This window comes from Nymphalis io, chromosome 11, assembly GCF_905147045.1.
Source record: "Nymphalis io chromosome 11, ilAglIoxx1.1, whole genome shotgun sequence".
NCBI lineage: Eukaryota > Metazoa > Arthropoda > Insecta > Lepidoptera > Nymphalidae > Nymphalis > Nymphalis io.
In genome coordinates this window covers 5221196-5241985 of record NC_065898.1, presented here as the reverse complement: position 1 = coordinate 5241985, position 20790 = coordinate 5221196, and the positions used below count along the sequence as shown (strand labels likewise).

Here is a 20790-nt window from a genome sequence, read left to right as displayed (position 1 = left end):
ACGCCCTTAGACATTGGCATTGTAAGAAATGTTAACCATCGCTTACATCACCAATGCGCCACCAACCTTGGGAACTAAGATGTTATGTCCCTTGTGCCTGTAACTACACTGGCTCACTCACCCTTCAAACCGGAACACAACAATACCGAGTACTGCTGTTTTGCGGTAGAATATCTGATGAGTGGGTGGTACCTACCCAGACGAGCTTGCATAAAGCTCTACCACCAGTAATCTATTTATATTATGTATTTTGCAAATATGCAAACGTGATTGTTTTTGTTTATTTTATAGGCACATTGTACAATGGGCGCCGATAAAATAACGAAGACCAAGCTATAGATCATTAGATAGACCAGCGACAGCCGACAGCCTATTGAAACAGACAATGGATAATCCTCAACCGCGTGATGAGTTCGTTATGACCCAATAATTCGAAAGTACCGTACTGCATGTAAGTACATATTTGTATTATTCGATAGCGAGTTAAACACATTGGTTATTACTTTTTGAATTACATCACGTCTGGCCGTAGTTATTGAAGGATGCCATTATATTGCATTTAATGTGAAATGTTTTCGACAACGAATATTTGTATTAATATGTCGTAATAATTTGACATAATGCTGACAACTATGAAGTTTGTTTTAATTTTTTTTGTACCTAATACGTAGGTTGAAAATCGAGAAATTACTTAGGTTACTTAATTTATCATCATAACATTAGTAATGTTATTACTTACTACAATCAAAGCGTGTAAGCGATAATATTATGTACCATAATGAATGAAACTTGCAATACAAATCTAACAGCCGTTTCCGCTATTGGAACATTCACACTTAACGGTGGTTCTGTTATACCAATCTGGTTCACGAAACAATAAAATCATATAGATGTTTTCGCGGAACCCGTTCTACCGTAACGTCAATGTCATCACCCTTATGTAAAATTTATAATCTGTATAATATTTTTGATAGACAATTAATAATAATTAATAATTGTCATTAGGTTTTTAAAAATGTTCTAATTTTTTTTATAGAGAAGATAAATTCGTAAATAAACTTAGAATTAGAGCATAAAACGCACGCAAGCTAATAATTATATAAAAAAAACGCTTAATCACATTAATGGTATGTTTAAAGGTCAGTTTTTCAATGATAAATAGATACGTATATTAAATATCGAACTAAAATAAAAAATAAAATTTAAATCGTACCCGTATTACGAGTGCTTTCCTACTACGAATCTGAGTGCAGAAATTTTGACACAGTTTCCAAGCGGCTAGTTATGAGGTCGACGAACTGCGTCTTGTTTTGATTTAACCGTCAATTCAACATCTGCCATTTTTTTTTGCTTAAGAACCGCAGTTACAGTTAAAATAGCCACGAAGTTTTCACGGACCGTTTTAATTACTTCATAGTCACTTTATTGTAATATTTACCGTTAATGGAAAGTGATATGACAGACAAGAGATCTAATAAACTATTTAAGATATACTCGATAGTTTGAGACGGCATGTTTCGTTTTACGTACGTGGATATTTGTCTATAAATTTTAAATATTGTTGATAGAGTTCAATGACTTTTAATTAAACATTTTTATAATAAAAAACGATTAATATTTGTGAGATAAGTGGTCGAGGCTTTACGATTTCAAATAATACTGTTATGAATTTTGGTCTATGGCTTTTTAGATTATTTATTCATCTAAGCTGGAATTTATTATTCGGGTATTCCGTGTTCACAAGGCGCCTATATTTGTACGCAATTTTCACTGTCCATTAGAGGTAGTTAAGGTTAACGAACTTCGAGAAGAACTAGAAATATAAATAACATTTTTATTATATTTATAGCTATTTAAATAATTGACTTAAAAAAATTAAAACTTGAATATTTATTCAAGAAATATTTTTAACAGTAAGTTTTTGCCTTATGTTAAGCATTTTTTATTCTTTATTAAAAAAAAACCATTGCACTTTTTATTACTAAAAATGCGCTAAATGTCAACAACAAAGAGCCAGAAAAATACTATACCTACGAAAATTGATACACGGTATTTTTTAAATTAAAATTAATAATAAAACAAATCGAATAAAATTTGGATAATTAAAACATACACACACTCATAAGACCCGTAACAATAGTATACAAATTAACAGTTGAAAATAATGAATTCTATATTCCAATGTCTAAGTATAACATCCAAAATCAGCGTGAGAATAAACAGAAGTTCACATAACATAAATGCAATTCCAATTATATTCTGAATGTATGCTGTAGTTCCATGATCACAAAGAACTTACGTTATTATAATATCTGTGGCGATTACTCCAACATGATTATCATCCAATAACGTATGAAAGTTTTATACCGCTTAAAGTTTTTCACATAATACATTTAAAAAAGTATTTTTAATACAAGGATAAAGTAGTATAAGTTACAAATTCCTATAATCGATATAATAAAAAGCTCGAGACCAATCATTACTTGCTATATTTTATAGAAAATACACTCTTTATGATCATAAAATCTTGAGTGTTGAGAATGGGTTAATATTTTAAGCATCTTAAGTGTTGATATCACGAGATATTGCCGTATAATGTGATTACACTTTGTATTACAATAAGAACTAAAAAGCTGTTTAAAATAAATCATTTTTCCATATAGTTATTGAAGCAACATAGTTTATTTTTAATTAATGGACTACATCAAACAATAAACACAATGGTAACTTATTTTTTATAACAGAACATTAAAATAAGTAGGTGCATAGACTAAGATAAAGATAAAATCATAAGAATAATTTAGTTTCTTGAAACTAGCGAACAAAGACTGAATCAGAAATTTGAAGTCGGTTAATGTTAACAAATAAACTTTAAAACCGAAAGTATATGAGAATATATTTGTTTTATGTTAAACAAGTTAATATAATTTCGCGCACGGTTTTCCGCGAGTCTTGTTATTACATGAATGCACTTCCTAGGCGTTGCGCTCGCGCATACGAAATGAGGCACCCACGACACTGAGTCACGTCCGCAAACGACTCTACTCGCTTTGTGCACGCTTAACGATATATGAAATTACTTTTGCAGCCTGATTTGATTTCATTATTAATCGATGTTAAGCATAATTATGAAAAATATTAAGTTGACTTTATTTGCGTAGCACATTTATAATGTATATAACATTATGTAGGATTTCACTAAAATCCATCAAATTATTTTAAAATAGCACAATATTTCCGACATCTTTATTGATTAAATCGTATAATGATTATATCGTATATTATATATTAGTAATAATTAAAAAAAAAACATTATGGAGAAATATGACATTTGCATTTTGTCATATCCTAGCTACCCGTTTTGTCTTCGCCCGCTTTGAATAAGGGTTTAAAGAAAACGTTTTTATTAAGGGACATAATACAAAAAAAAATCTCTTTGGGCCTTCGCTGACGGAAGCAGAGCATCTCTTCAAAGTTCAACTACAATCGAACGCAAAAAGAACTTTTAATTTATTAAGATACAGATATATTATCATATAAAAAAATAAGAATAACTCATGTCCAACAATTGTTATCGACAGTTGAATACAAAACCCTGTAATTTAACTTGAAGTAGGTATTGACAGGACAAGTCTAAAACACTTACAGGACATCCTTAGTGCTTCTTAGAAAGAGCTGCTTTCACAAACAGATTTACGATGTGTGTTTCCATGATAGTACAGAAACGTTCGCATTGTATCTCATTTTTATATTACGTAGGGGGATGTTCAAATGGACCAGAGTTATCGGCACTGTGAGAAATATTAATAATCTTACGTCGCCAATGCGCCACCAATCTTGGAAAGTAAAATGTATGACATTTGTGCCTGTAATTGTTTAAAAAAATTTTTGATGATGATGATGCTAGTACAAATCTCTACCACCGAGTAAAAATATTTACAAGGTATTTAAATTTACTAAATTTTTGTACATACATAGTTTAGCAGGCGTTATTAATATTATTAGATACGCAGTACAGTCTCTAAAGTAATCTGATTTGATATGAATAAGCATTTCACTATCTGTTTCACCTGCATGGTATTAAAAAAGATATCAAATATTTTTATCCTATTAATTTCCATTTCTATATTATGTAACTATGCGTTATGACGATAAAAAATAATTAAAGAGTAAATCTAGATAGACTTTACTTAGTAGTACTACACTTTAATATAAGCCGTTATATTATAAGCCATGAAAATATGAAAATTATAGTTATTAATAATAATCAACGATAAAAAATATAATATGAACAAATACATATATTGTGTGAAAATAACTTTAATCGATCGAGTCATTTCAAAGATTGGCTATAATAAAATTAATAATTCAGTAATGCAATATCTATAATAATATGTAAATTACGATATTTAACGCGGCTTCAAAAAATGCTCTGATAATAATGAGTGTAATTCAATTAATGAATAGCCCATTTCGACACGAAAATCAACTTTATCCATCAAACTAATAAACGTAAAGTGCGTTAAGTTAAGTAAGACCAAGGTTAAAGTTTTATCTTGCCAAGTCGCCAGGCTCGAAACGATAGGACAGGATTATACGCAGGATGTCTTTACGGCTTCTCAGAACGTACTGCCAAGAATGAATTTATTTGCGATGGATGGTAATTCTCCTTAGAAGTATTTTTAGTGCTTGGCTTTTATGACATCGCCCTGTATAATAAGTGAGGTCTATTAAAATAAAGTGTTTTTTTCTTTTTCACATTTAATAGTCTATAATAATAGAATTTTAGTTAAATTACTTGAATTTTGTTATTTTTATTAATATTAAAATAATGTACTTGATGATTTGTTTTAATAGATTTTGTTTATTTTAACATTCTCAATCTCAATAGAGCAAAGATATTCATATTTTCTAGTTGTACTTCTATTGAGGCATGTTCAAGTTATGAAAAAAAAGGTCAATATGATTTTAACTTACTCTTATTTCAAGGCTAATGTCAGATTATGTCAGGGGCGAGCGAAGTTTGACATAATAGAGTCGGTTGGGTCGGTCTTTTATTTTTGTTCTCGTTTTAGAAATGCTTTCAAGGGCCTAATGTCCAAAATATCAAAGCCTCAGACTAACGTGAGAAAAGTTCGCGAATGAATGAGAAGTCTCGCATCAATTGTGATATTTGAATGAACTATATTAAAGCCCTTGTATTAAAAGAATTTTTATTATATGGTTTTCAATTGTGTATACATTAAAGAAAAAAATTTTTTTGAGCTTGATAAAAAAATACAAAAAATTAAAACATTGAAGAAACAGCTAACTTACCATTTAACAATATCTTGAACCACCTACTAAACTAAACAACGAATTATCTAAACAAACTATAAAAAAACAATGTTAAATATACTCGTACATATGTCTAAGATACCACACGGACAAAATTTCTTTGTTCTTAAGAAATGCACAATGAAATATAGATAAAAAGAAATCGCATTAAAATTCCTACAGATCTTATAATAATCCGTCAGACGTACCATTATTCAACGACTTTCTTCTCTGTATGAAAGCGCATTAGTCTAAGTTTCATTCATAGGACAAATAAAGTATACACGTTCTTAGAATGAATAGAACAACGATTCTTTAGAGTCGCGTTTTGACCCACAAACGTGCAGATCAAATTTCAACCATAAAGCGAGCATCGTGATCGCCTAAGGCACGATCGCAATCGTTTATACGTACAACAGTTGTTATTAAAATAATGGTTGCTTGCACGGAGTCTTTTCAAGTAATAAAGTGCATTATTATACAGCGAAGCGCTCTCGCGATGTGACATGAGATTGCAAAAATACGACTTGTAAATAGAACCTTCCCACCTTAAAGAGCATGTTGTTTATATATTTAGGTTCAGGTATTCGAATGCTTTTAATTTTATGGTATAATTGTAAATAGTTTTTAACTAAGCTTAAAACTTTCTTGCTGAAGAGTCACTGAAGAGACACCCTCGAAATATTCAGTTTAGTATAAGTTGAAGTCTTTTCAGACAATTTTATTCACAGGAACGGTAAGTACCGGTCGTTTAGTTCGAGAGTAAACATGCATTGCAAATAGCACACTAGCAAATAAGCGGGCCGTTGAAGAGCAGACGTTAAAAAACTCATTCGAGCTCTAGTGCATAGATATAAACGAGGAGAAGTCACAACAAAAACACGACAGCGAAATCGTTACGACATTCCAACTGCACGGGCACATTACCTACGGAATTTACAAACACTGCGGTTTTTATCACGGTCTTATCGATCGTCACTCGTATCGTGTTTCGTGGTTCGTAGTGCAAGCGCCGATGCGCGTGCGCTGCCTATACGCGCGGCCGTTACGACGGCCGTCCAATGCGACAATGTGACTCCATTTTGCCGCACGCTGCCTCCCCAGCCTTTGCCTAGCCGCCTCTCTCTTTTAAGTTGACACGGGCTATGGCAACTTCAGCTCTCCAACAATTAATAGTCTATTTTCTTGAATGTTAATAGCCTTGTCATTTCATGTGGTGAAACGTCCATACTTGTTCTGTAAAATGATGAAACGACGACAAACAGGTTCATTCGGGGTGATATTCATTTCATTTTAATTAAAACTTATCGCAAGCTGTCCTTCAAATAAATTGAAAAATCCAGATAATGTAATCCAGAACTTGAGGACGTGAAGGTAGAGCGCAATCAATCGCTTATTGCTTGAATGAAGTAATTTTTTCGCCTTTTTATAAGCTTATTAGGTTTCATATTATTGAACAAAGACTGTTAAGGAAATTTGTATAATGTTCGTTGAGAGTTATGGTTTACAGTACCGAAGTTTATACTTAGATATTTCGTAACTTTCTTTTCAAACATGAAGTAGTTAGTACCTAAGTCTGAACTGTGTAATTCTGTTATATAAGCTATACGTCCACTAATTCTAATAATACCTTTAATAAGAGCTGTGTTATAATGATTTGCAAAATTTGATTTAATTGTGCGAAAAAAGCCGTAATAGTTTTACCAATGGTACGTAGGATTGAACTTTCTATAGACGAAAAGGAATATCCAAAACCGAGTGAAAATTTCAGCGTGACGTCACTCTTTAAAAACTTTTTTTTAAATATATTACTCTTTCAAAACAAGATCAAATGTGTTAGCATAAAGATGTACTTGAATAATGTTCGTTGTGTGGTATGTAAGTCATATTGAATTATAAGAAATTTCCATATATTACTAATGCTAATAATAATTATAATACCTGAGTTGTTACAATAAAAATTACAGTAAATATATTTTACCTGATTTTTCCCATAAATAGTTGAACATACGATAGACTTAATGACGGACGCCTTGCACGCGGCTCTACTATTATTAAAAAATAATACTTCAGCTTATCATGTGTTTTGTTCACAGAATTCATTATTTAAGTTAATTAATTTTAATGTCTTCATTTCCGATTACAATCCTGTCAGGTATAGTAATAAATTTTACGTTTGTATGGATATTTATATATCTATAACCGGACAAGTTTTGATAAACGAGGCCCAGTTGAATTCTCACATGTTTTTCGTATCGTGAATTGGTGTAATACTGTGTAAGTTTATTATTTACTTGTTTCAATCAAAATTGTATTGTTTCCTGACTTCGATATAAAAGTTTATATAAAGACATTTTTTATAGATCGATAATAATCTATATTTAAGCTAAAATTCTTATTTAAATTAAATCTTACGAATACAAATATCAATTTATTATATTCCAATATTTTGCATATAGTGGAATAGAATATATTATTGGAATTATAAATATGTAACATCAATATTTTGATGTGATGATGATGTGTGGTTAGAACGCGGGAATCTTAACCGATGATCGTGGGTTTAAGCCCGGGCAAGCATCACTGAATTTTCTGGTGAAGGAAAACATCGTGAGGAAACCTGCAAGTTTCTGATTTCATTGAAATTCTGCCACATGTGTATTCTACCAACCCGCATTGGAGTAGTATGCAAGTTCCAAATCTTCTCCTCAAAATGGAGAAGAGGCCTTAGCCCAGCAGTGGGACATTAACAGGCTGTTACTGTAACTGTACATAATTTTGTTTTAAATACAATAAACACTCATTTCGTTCGATTGTTACAGAATCAATTTCCAATTCGATTTGAATCCTGAATGCTATCGTACGTATAAATACGGCACGCATACGTCACGATGAATCCCGTTTTATTGCAATTGAAATTGCTTTCTTAGGCATAAAATGAGGTTTGCGACAACATAACAAACTTTGACCGTCTATAAATCTCTATGGACAGCATGACACACGGTTTAATTTTTATTAACATTAGGCGTCATTCAACACTATTCACTTTTAGATAGATCGGAATTTATGTAAAAAATTATTTTATGTAAATGTAATTATGCATGTAGAATGTAGTAATGTGTAAATAGTATAGACAAAAAAATACATGAAAAAAGTCTACTTTGTGTTCTTATTTATTGTCTTTTGCAGCATCGTTATGTTCAATGTCAAGGAAATATGAATATTACGTCACTTTTATTTTTATGAATGTAAGTATATAAATATTTATTGTTATTAAGATAATTTATAATGTTGCAGAAAATTATTTTCATCCTTAATTATTATTAATCATGATTGTTACATGATCTTAGTTTACCGTAATTTAGTAATTTATTAATTTTATTAATTAAAGAGCAACTGACTTTATTAATATTATTTTAATGAGCATGTCGTGTACACATATTTTGGAGTATAATCTTGCTTGAAATTGTATTAAGTTCGTGAATTTAATGTATGTCTTGATTGTATTCTGTTTGTGTACCTGTATATAAAATATTATATTTTTTATATTAAACTAAAAAAGAGTTAGAAGTAATCTCAGTCTCGCACTGCTGAACTAAGGCCTCCCCTTCTATTAAGGATAATCTTATGCCACCAGGCCGCTCCAATGTGGTACGCATGATGCAGATTTTCATCTGTCATATCCAAGTTTTCCTTACGAAGCTTTCTTTAACCACCGAGCATAAAATTAATTATCACAACTTATGTGTTTCTTTTCATATGCACCGTGAATATTTATTTGCACGCTCTAATAAATGTAAAGTCGCCTTGTGTACCATGCTTTAAGTATGTATTATGTAATTGTGGTTTGTACAGTATTAATAAATAAATAAATCGATCGATTAAATATTTATGTAGATGTCAAAATTACGTTATTTGAATATAAAAAAGAATCGGAACCACGAATGATGATAAAAAAATATATGCAAAAAAGACGAGGTATGAATAAATAACTATTATTATTGTATTACCGAAACTGAAGAGGTGTAGGAGAAAATAGATACTTCGAATGTACAAATACAACAAAACATAAACACAGTCCAAAGGTGTCGTCGAAATTCGACTCTTTATCGATAAATGAGCCGTTGTATACGTTTGATAACGACAAAACGTGGCGTAGATCAACATTACTTAGTATTGTCGTGTTCCGGTTTAAAGGCTAAGAGCCAGTAAATACAGGCACGTAAATACAAAGACATAACATCTTAGTTTCCATGGTTGGTGGCGCATTAGCGATATAAGGAGTGGTTAATAGCTTCAATAAGGTGAGATGACTTTGCGCTCACGACGACGCAGACGGCCATCGCAGGGGTTTTATTAGGTAAAAATCCTACATGGTCTATGTAATAAAAAATAAGGTGATAAGCCATATAGGCACTCTTTATCTCGTGTCCGGGGACAAAATTAGACATCGTCAGATAACTGAAGGGTTCCCCTTCCAACTACAAACACATTGTGTGCGATAAAATCTGCTATTTTCATATATATGTAGCCTCTCTGGAGAAATGTTATGGTAGGTATGGTATTACTGCTTTATGAGGCGTAAGTTTTCAAAATATTATTATATTATTAGACGTCCTGGTTTCACTTACGTAAGTGTTCTGTAACAACCAATAGTTATAAAATAGAAACATTTTAATATAAAATATTGTATCAAATATAAGTTCAATAGTTATTATTGCACTAAAGATTAAAGAAAACCTCCAAAAACGAAAAGGATAATTCAAGAAAATGACGTATATTAAACACATTTCTTTCAACAAAAACATTTCTACTTATTAATTAAAGAAATGTAAACAATAATATTTATGTTTTTGTTGATTTGTCTGTCAGCAACAGCATGTTTTTTTTTTTATTAACTGAACTTTTAATAACTTTCACACTTTTAACCTGAAAAAAAATTCACGGAGCCACGGTTCGCGGCAAAATTTACTGAAGCTATTATTCGCGGTGTTGTCCATTCTAGTACGCGTTAAATGCTAGAGCTGCAATCCTTACGACACGAAACCAAATATTGACACGGGCCGAACATGTGAGACCATTAAAATAAACAATGTTATTCGCAAGGGCGTCGAACTAGAACGAGTAAATTGGCACCGCTAAATCTGTAAATTGAATTACAGAAACGAAACGCATCACAAATTTCGACGAGACTTAGCTGTGCGAAAACCGACCTAGCAGAAGTTACGAAATTGATTTTTTCATCGCTCATCTTAATTAATATTATAATGTTTACTAGGTACTAGGGCTTTGTGTAAGCCTGTCTGGGTAGGAACCACCCACTCATCAGATATTATACCGCCAAACAGCAATACTTATCGTTAATATTGTTGCGTTCTGGTTTGAAAGGTGAGTGAGGTAGTGAAACTACGGGCACAATCGATATATCAGCTTCGTTCCCGAAGTTGGTGGCGCATTGGTAATGTAAGGAATGGTTAATATTTCTCACATCACCAATGTCTATGGGCGTTGGTGACCACTTAAAATCAGGTGGCCCATTTGACAAAAAAAATTTGATAGTGAGTTTTTTTATTGGTTCGTTTGTTACGCTTTCACATCTTAACTACTCAACTGATCATCATGCAATTTTGCATACATATACTCGTAATCCGGGGTTGAAAATAGGACATTTGGCACATAACATCTGTCCCCCTCCATAGACTTTTAATATTAGGATTACAACTAAGTAAATAATAAATATTATACATATGTATTTTATTTGAAATGGGGGGTTTGATGTTGCTAGATGTAATAAATAATTATTCTCATTAAAACTCGGTAATTTAATAAATAGATCAGAAATCAAAATATATTATGCTCTCAACTCATACTTTTAATTATTTAATATAAAATGTTATAAATAGTAAACCCCTTTTTTGTTTTGAACGTAAAATGACATATTTTAGATGTCAAATGTCAAAATCATCAAACTTGGTAAGTCGCTTCTACCGGAATCGTAATATTTGACTACTAGTACTTCCTGACTACGCGGGTACGCCCACAGCTTAACCCGCGTTTTAAGATTTTAGGTATAAAAAAGTAGAAATAGTCAAGGAATAATCTATATCATTCTTTGGGGTTCAAGCTTGCTTCATATCAAATTGAATTGATGTTTTATGGTTTTGCTGTAAAAGCGTAAAGGATAGACAGACAGTCGAGTTACTTTCGCATTTATAATATTATTAGATTTTCGTATGTTTACATTAACATATACATAAACTAGGGGCTTCGAGTGACAAGACGTGTTTTATACGAAACTATAATTATTAAACACGATTTTTATCAAAAACTAGTATTTTCTTAAAAACACTCCTTATATTTTTACTATTGAATAGTCGTAAACATTTCTATTTCTTTCGAAATTTGGAAACATTTTTTTCTCTTCAATAACACAGATACTTAAAAAAAACATGAAACACAAAACATTTAATCTATTCATGAGATTAAAATTTAATAGTAATTATTAAATATATGTACTGGTATGCGTCTTGAAGAGCAACCGCTGTGCTTGCCGGTTTCTCTCGGTAATGTCCACATTCCGAACCCGTAGTAACTACACGTATAATCATCATGATAAACTTGTAAATTAACAATTCAAAAAAGCAAACTTTAGTTCATATACCTTCAACATTAATTTTTTTTAGATAATTGAAATACATATATATACATCGCATTCAATTTATAAATAAAAATAGCATACTATCTTCGTTGTGGTTACGCCCTTCCATTGCTGCTGATACGATAGATACGTTCATGTGCATTGCAATTTGATGTAAGAACGACTGAAAATACTATATTTGCAATGTTTCCTAGCAATAAATAAATATCTAAATGAATATAAAGCAATTTAACAAAGAAGATAAGCATAGGTACACTCGATTTATTTTGTACAACAACCAAAATATCCGAGTAAACCCATTATACAGGGTTAAGTCATGGGATTATAATAATGTCAATTTTCTAATTCCGGGTGTTAGTGAGAAGTTGTAACATAAAAATTAAATTACATATTTGATCCAATTTAAGATTCGGGACCAAAGAATTCAAGATCTAAAACCTATTAATATACAAAATATATTTACATTTAAAATTTTTTTTGTGTATATTGTGATTGATAAAACAACATTTTTATTGCCACTATGTTTTATAGTTTATCTTATTTTACCAAAACGAAATTTAAAAAAATGAGGTAACGAATAAATAAATAATTTAAATTAGGTATTTTAAATTCTTTTAAAAGCCCGTTTTTGTCAATTTCGAATAAAAAACTCAAACTGTCGAACTAATTCTACAGATAAAAGTTAACTGGTGACAAAGAAAATCTATCAAATTGAATTAAATATGCGAGAAAGCGAATCTACTTTATATAATTCAAGATAAGAATTCAAATAAGTCTTGTTGGAAATGCGCGTGTACCTATTTGTTTGTCTTAAAGATGTGATAACACAAAAATAAATAAACGAGTTTAGTTGTCGTTTTTACGAATACAGTTAAAACTGTGAAATAATAATGAGTTCATTGTATGTGATGTCGACACAATGTCTAGGAGCTGATATATGAATAAGGTGCTAATATTATCGGGCAGCTGCGACAACTATACACAAGAAATAAATCAAGATTGTTTTGAATGGTAAAGGTGCTGAACTAGCGGAGTGTTAGACTAAAATAGAGAGAAATCATTGGCCGAGTACATTAGTACGGACCACGTCGAAACATTTTGCAAATGCAGTATGTAAATTGGCAACATTTGGCTCAATGCCTGCCTATTACCAGGGCTAAAGCTCCCCACAAACAAATAATCTTTTATTTGTTTTTGCCAATTATTTCGGGAATTAGAGCATGACGTTTCAAATTAATGATCATATATTATTACGATTATTATTTTACGAGTTGATGAAATAATAAATCCATATTATGAAATTTTATAAAGATAATTTTATAAGTCCTGTAGAAAGGCATACACGAGAGCGGATGCACAGCGCATTGTACAGATTGGTCATGACCTTGTTTCGCATCCTAGGGGCTCCCGTAGCTTCTGGTGTCTGACCAAGTCTGTGCAAAACAATTTCTGCCAACCTTCGCTGCCACCGCTCAGAAATCCGGACGGATCGCTAGCTCACAGTCCGCAAGAGCAAGCTGATCTCCTGGCTAAACTCTTTGCCGACAATTCCGTCATCGATGATTGTAGTGCACTGCCACCTACAATACCTGCATGTGGCCATACGATGCCTGACATTAAAATCAGGCAACGTGATGTGCGTGCGGAGCTGCAATCACTTGATGTACGGAAAGCCAGCGGTCCCGATGGAATACCAGCCATAGTGCTGAAGAAGTGCGCAGCGGAGCTGTCTCCTGTGTTAACGCGCCTGTTCCAACTTTCTCTCTCTTCGGGAAGTGTGCCGGAGGCTTGGAGAAGAGCTAATGTGCAAGCGGTTCCCAAAAAAGGGGATCGGTCTGACCCGCCAAATTATCGGCCAATAGCTATCACCTCAGTACTTTGTAAGGTGATGGAACGGATTTTAAACAACCAACTGATCCATTACCTAGAAGATCTGTAACAGCCTGTGAATGTCCCACTGCTGGGCTAAAGGCCTCCTCTCCTCTTTTTGAGGAGAAGGTTTGGAGCTTATTCCACCACGCTGCTCCAATGCGGGTTGGTAGAATTCACATGTGGCAGAATTTCAGTGAAATTAGACACATGCAGGTTTCCTCACGATGTTTTCCTTCACCGTAAAGCACGAGATGAATTATAATCACAAATTAAGCACATGAAAATTCAGTGGTGCTTGCCCGGGTTTGAACCCACGATCATCGACTAAGATTCACGCGTTCTTACCACCGGGCCATCTCGGCTTATAAGCCGAGATGGCCCTGTGGTAAGAACGCGTGAATCTTAACCTAGAAGATCACTCTTTAATTAATGATCGTCAATACGGGTTTCGACCAAAACGGTCCACAGGTGATCTTCTAGCGTACGTAACGCACCTCTGGGGTGAAGCTATCGACAAGCATGGAGAATCGTTGGTTGTCAGCCTCGATATCTCCAAGGCTTTCGACGGGGTCTGGCACAGAAGTCTTCTCTCCAAGCTGCCGGCATATGGTCTGCCTGCTCAGCTATGCACCTGGATTGCCAGCTTCCTACACAAGCGTAGCCTTCGTGTTTTAGTTGATGGTTGCGCTTCACAATTCTATGTAGTGAATGCTGGGGTCCCCCAGGGATCTGTGCTATCTCCCACACTCTTTCTTTTGCATATCAATGATATGCTCTCTCTTGGGAACATACATTGCTATGCAGACGATAGTACAGTGCATGGTGGATACCACGGACGCGTAGTGGCTGGGCGAGCGGAAATTGAGGAGAGGCGGAAGAATCTTGTCATTGAACTCGATAGGACGTTAGAGCTCATCGCCAAATGGGGCTCTGATAATCTTGTTGAGTTTAATGCCAAGAAAACACAGGTATGCGCTCTCACGGCGAAAAAGTCAACATTTTCCCCTCTTCCCTCCCTCTGTGGTACTCCGCTGGTGATGCAAAGCAAAATCGCCATGCTGGGGATTGACGTTCGCTGCGACCTTAGTCCAAGGGATTACATCGAGGCTGTTATAAAAACAGCTTCACGGAAACTCGGAGTTCTGAACAAGGTGCGGCGCTTTTTCACGCCACAACAACTGTGCCTACTGTACAAAACACAGGTACGGTCTTACGTGGAATATTGCTCGCACCTTTGGGATGGCTCCGCTAAGTACCTACTTGAGGCCTTGGACCGGTTGCAGCGACGTGCCGTACGCATTATTGGCGACGTAAAGGTCACAAACACCCTTGAACCTTTACAATTGCGTCGTGAGATAGCGGCACTGAGCGCTTTCTATCGACTGTATCACGGCGAGTGCTCTGAGGAATTATTCTCTCTAATTCCTGCTTCCCCCTTCCTTCTTAAGTCCACGCGAGCTGGAGCCGCCTAACTGTGACATCAATTCCATCGCGAACAAAGAAATTTGGCAACTCCTTTCTTTGTCGCACTTCCAAAAAATGGAATTCCTTACCAGCTCACGTGTTCCCCTTCTCTTACAACCCGGGTTCCTTCAAACGAGGCGTGAAGAGGCATCTTGCGGGCCGGCAAGGCGAAGGCGGCTAGTGCAGAACGTTTTTCCCGTCTGTACTGGCGGTCGTCGCGTTTGGACTCTACTACCACTTACCAACAGGTAGAGTAGAGTCATTTGCCCTCCCGGCGAATATATAAAAAAAAAAAAAAAGATTAATGTTTATAATATAATAATATATAACAATGATTATAAAAATAATATTAAGCAGAAAAAGTGATAGACTTGAAATTATTAAATAATAATAAAATTATATTAAAGTATCTTCTAAAAAAAATATATGACAAATACCTTCTTCAAATGTTACCCTCGTATAACTTAGGATTAGATGCTTTAGTTGTCTTAAAATTATTCGTGTTTTAGGAGTCTTAAGACTATGTTCAATGATATCTAGGCATCTCCATTAATTATTCCGGGCGCTCCCAAAGCATTTATGTAAATGTCATTTCTGGATGACGATTGCCAACCACTAAATAAAAACATTTCTGAACGTATCATTTCATGTTTCTAAAATTAAAATAGTCAGCCTTTTTAGGGCTTAAGCTCTTTATATTGAATACATAATATAATAAATAACAAAAAAAAAACTAAACTTATGAAATACAAACCAATCTTTAAAAAATTTCGCAAACAGTCAACTTAATAATACTGTTGTATATAATTACAAGAAAAAAAAACACACACACAAGCAGGCCTCTTATCTTTGAGGGTCGGAAATCTACAGAAACCAAGAAAAAACCCAGGAAAATAATTGCCTCTACAAATATTTGTCATTAGCATGCATCGGATTCCCAAGCCCTGGCGTTGACAATTATAGAGAACGATTTGCCGACCGTCCAAATAACATCTCAGACGGTGTTGTTAAACTGAAAATCAACAACAATAAATTTACGTTGCTTTATGCTAAAACTATAGTTGCATGTATATGCGAAATATATCAGAATTAATGTTTACGATAATTAGGAGCATGACCGATGAGCGTATTGAAGTGAAATTTCTTTGGACACTATAGTAAAATTTCAAAGTCGAATTCGATTCGTTTCTGACGAAAAAATAATAAACGATACTCAAGTCATACCTTTTGTATTTACCAGTGCACGCATAATGCGGAAATCACAGAAATGATTAAATTAACTTAACGTATACACAGATGGCGTGTCTATATCAACTTGCTCAACATTTAAGATGTTTATTATCTTAGAAAATCTTATCCAGTGTATATTTGACAAAATATGTTTCTTGTACCTAAGCACACGCAATCGAAGTCGTGGGCACATCAGAGCTTATTCTGTAAGAAATAAATTCACCACACAGGTCATTCCTAAAACAGTTTTGAACGATTCAAATAAAACACTATTCCAATGTATCCTTTATTTATTATTACTCTTATCACAGATCACTTTCTGTTATTACATGAACTTATTCAACGTCGGCTATCAAGTTTATTCTTATAGAATAGTGCCCAAAATCAAATACAAATCAGACGTTTCATAGAAGCGTGGGTCTGTGCGTCACGTTTAGCGCAATCGAGATCAAGTCATGCGGTAATGGTGACGCATGGAGGAATTTAATCACATGCCCACTGATACAAACAATAAAATAGACATAGACCTACAATGTTTGAGAGTCGCTGTTGCAAATTCATTCAAGTTTGGGTAACGGTGTACACATTCCTTATTTATTAAATATGCTTAATTGTTAACAAGCAATACGTATAAAATACGTTTTAAGAAAACCGAGTAATGAAATTCTTAACATTTTAATAATTCATTAAATATATTCATTACATATTCAAACTATATTTATTCAAATATATGTATATATTAACGTTAACGATTGAAAATTTTATAATAGTTGAGGTTATGTCAGCTGCAATATTATTAACTCTTGGACGGAGAGAAATATATTATTATAAAATTAAAAATAACTTAAAAAAATAAGTCCCAAGGACAAGTCTAGTGGTCGTTTAAAAATATAACCAACCATCGCTTTAATTATTATAGGCAAACGTTATATTCAGAGATTTGACAGTATCATGAGATAAGAGACGCGGATCATTTCAATTTAAAACGAATAAACTTTTTGACAGTTAATTATATAGGAAACGTTCTCGATTTAAACTTTTGAATTAATGTGAAAAAATTAAAACAATTTCACAGAACAAAAACTGTTGCGGGAATATGTCGAGATAAAAAATATTATGACAATCACGTTTAAAAGCTTCCTGAATAATAAAATGTACAAATAGCAATAAAAGTTGACAGCGCACTCGGTAAGACACTGAATAGGTAATATAATTCCAAATAGCACACTTGTAACCGCATTTATACTTTAATACTTAAACTGCAGTGGCGGCAGGTGGCTGCAGAAAAAAAAGGATAGACCATATAACTCCCCACAATAGTGTCATTAATCCTTCATGGGGTCTCTGACCCCGGTCCGCGAGTGATAGACAATGGTAGTCGTTTGTGAGCTGAATTAATGCGTATGCGCATGCAATTGGAAGCGGCCAGCCTTGAACTTGCCCACTGCAGTTCGATGCAAGCGATGAATGCGAAAGCCGTCGCCATTTCTAGGATCGCGTCATGTTACGTACGATAAAAACTTAGAACAGAGAAAGATGGTAGTGGCATACTGGCCACTAAATGATGTGAATGATGAAAGACTAATTTTATAATTAAAATATCATTATACCATACATTTTTTTTATATAAAAGCAATATCCGTTTTAAAGAAATAAGTAATATTTTTTTTTAATTAAGCGTAAAGCAAGCGTTGGGAGCGGAGTCGACAATAGCCCAAGGGGCAGGATCGAACCTCAAACTTCTTACATCATTGTTTATGTATGTATGTATAATTATTTCTTTCTACACAGACTTTTACTTACGTGCCTCTTTGAAATTATTTTTTTGTATAATTCTCAAACGCATTAATATTTAATGGCTCCGTTACATTTTTGATATTATCTTACAATTAAACTTACATACGTATTATAACATTTTGATCTATTCGAAGTGACCTTAAAATTCCTGTGTGTCAATATTTTTTTTTATTGAATAGGTAGGCGGACCTGATGGTAAGTGGTCGCCAACGCCCATAGATATTGGCATTGTAAGAAATGTTAACCATCGCTTACATCGCCAATGCGCCACCAACCTTGGGAACTAAAACGTCTATTGTGCCTGTACTTATTTTATCGTATGTAATACCATTTCTGATATAGCTCGGTTCGTGTCTAGAGCTACTTGCTTTTACAATATGCTATGTACAGTGCTTGTTATGGACAAGAGAACAGAAGTAATATTATACAAATAGGATAAGCGTGTCGCACCGAGCACGCTTCAGGAAAACCAAAACAATTATAGTCTATCTTGTTATGCGTTGATAGTCGCGTTCAAATGTACACTCTTGAAATAATAATTTTATCTTAATTGAATGAAGATAAAAACATTTGGTAAATTTTGAATGGCCAGTAGATAAAAAAATAGGGCCTCCAAACTCAATATAAATCTCATACTTATGTAAGAGTTTTCGTGTCGTCCGTAACTCCTTAAAAATAAGCAAATATTTTAAGAATATTAACGTCGTATATTAAAGCGTTACATTAAAACGAACTCGCAGCCTCTCCGATCCGTGATGGGGACGGCCATCGCAGTGGTTTTAGTGGGTAAGAATCCCACATAACCCGGTTCCACCCCCATGGGACCCGGGTACCTTTTTGAAGGTTTCCACTGTGAGAAAAAAAAGTTTAGTCCTACAGTGAAGACCGTGGACCGAAAACGCAACCTAGGATGCATTCAGGACCGATGACATGAAAAAGGAAGTGGAATGGGATGCCCGATGATGTTGATTAAAAACGATCAGTAGACTCCGATTAATTAATTAAAACAACATCTTGTATCACTACTAGCGATTGTGTGATTCGCGATGCGAGTAATTATTATTTATTTATATACGTATTTGTAAATAAACGAATGTTTCTTTGTTTGTCCCGTTTGTATTCTAATATAATTATTTTTTTCGTGTCAATACTTTTACAGTCTTTGTTGTTAGCTTACCTCCATGCCAGATATTATAGTGCGCAATTGTGTGTGTGTCAACACAAGTACACTTACTATTCTCTCACTCTCAAAACACGATGGGACGGAAATCCGGCACGAATGGAGAGTTCAAGCTTTTAGATGTAAAACTTACGTGCTTTCCGAGGCAAGGAAGTGCCAACGCCTTCCTGCCACCTTCATATATGTATAATAAAAAAATATTAATACATGCCCCGCACCCCTCTCACACGCCTGCGCGTGTGGAAACTACTCATAAAATAAATAACAATTATTATAACGGTCGCAGTATATCGCAATTACGGAAACGAGCTCAAGTTAATGTCGCTGTTAAAAAATGAGTATTTTTCGTTTTCAAGTCCAAAAATAATATAATTATATCTCTAATAAATATAATTCATTTCAACGTCTTTAAAATGATAAAGATATTTAAAAACTTTGATAACGTCACTGTTGAAAGTTGAAAAATGTAATAGCATCCGCGTGTTCGATATCGATTGTTAGAATAGTTGAGTATATAATCGATATAAAATATGATTGTTTTATAATAATATCAATATGTTCCGATTGAGACAGTAGGTTGCGGGGTCGATGTCCTAACAACCGGTCGAGCTTAAAGCTTTGTCGAGCGAACGGGCAAGGCAAATTTGGCCCACTTTTGATAATCTATACATAATAATTATATATTTCATAGACAAACATAGATCTATACCTACTAATATTATAAATGCTAATGTAACTATCTGTCTGTCTGTTCACAGCTTAACCATTAAACCAATTTTAATGAAATTTGTAATGAAACGAGCTTGAAACCCACCTAACAATAACCTAAAAACTATAATAGGTTATTATATATTGAAAAATATTTCATTGTCGAAAGTCTCACTTAAAACACTGACAATAAGTTTTAAAACAATTCAGTATTTATCAGTGAAGAATTACTGTTATCTAAGCACAAATATTTTAATGTAATAAAGATAATGCAAGCGTACAACTGTTAAAATTTAAATTACCTCAAACAGTTAAAATTTGATAAATATATATTTATTTACAATTTAACTGAACTACCGAAAATATAAAAAAACTGCAGTGTTATTAAATTATAAAAAAACGTAAATATAATATAATAATAATAGTAAGACCTAAACACAATTATGATAAATCAATAAAATATGTAATATACTTGTAAAACACGCTTTTACGTATCAATTGTGACAATAAAAGAATACTCTTAACATTGTAACACGCTATGAGTTTATTACTTCGTAAGTAGAAT

The 20790-nt window shown here is 33.5% G+C and overlaps 1 protein-coding gene across 2 annotated transcripts in view; it reads right to left on the bottom strand.

Annotated features, from left to right (window-relative positions):
* The window catches only part of LOC126771830 (long-chain-fatty-acid--CoA ligase 5), a 65095-nt gene that overhangs the window by 31375 nt on the left and 12930 nt on the right, over positions 1 to 20790 (bottom strand). Inside the window, exon 1 of one of the 2 annotated variants that reach the window (XM_050491957.1) lies at positions 6244 to 6366. The exons of the other annotated variant lie outside the window; for it this stretch is intronic. The gene's annotated coding sequence lies outside the window, so the exon portion shown is untranslated. Of the gene's footprint in view, positions 1 to 6243; positions 6367 to 20790 lie in introns of those variants that run through there. 2 annotated transcript variants of the gene reach the window in all.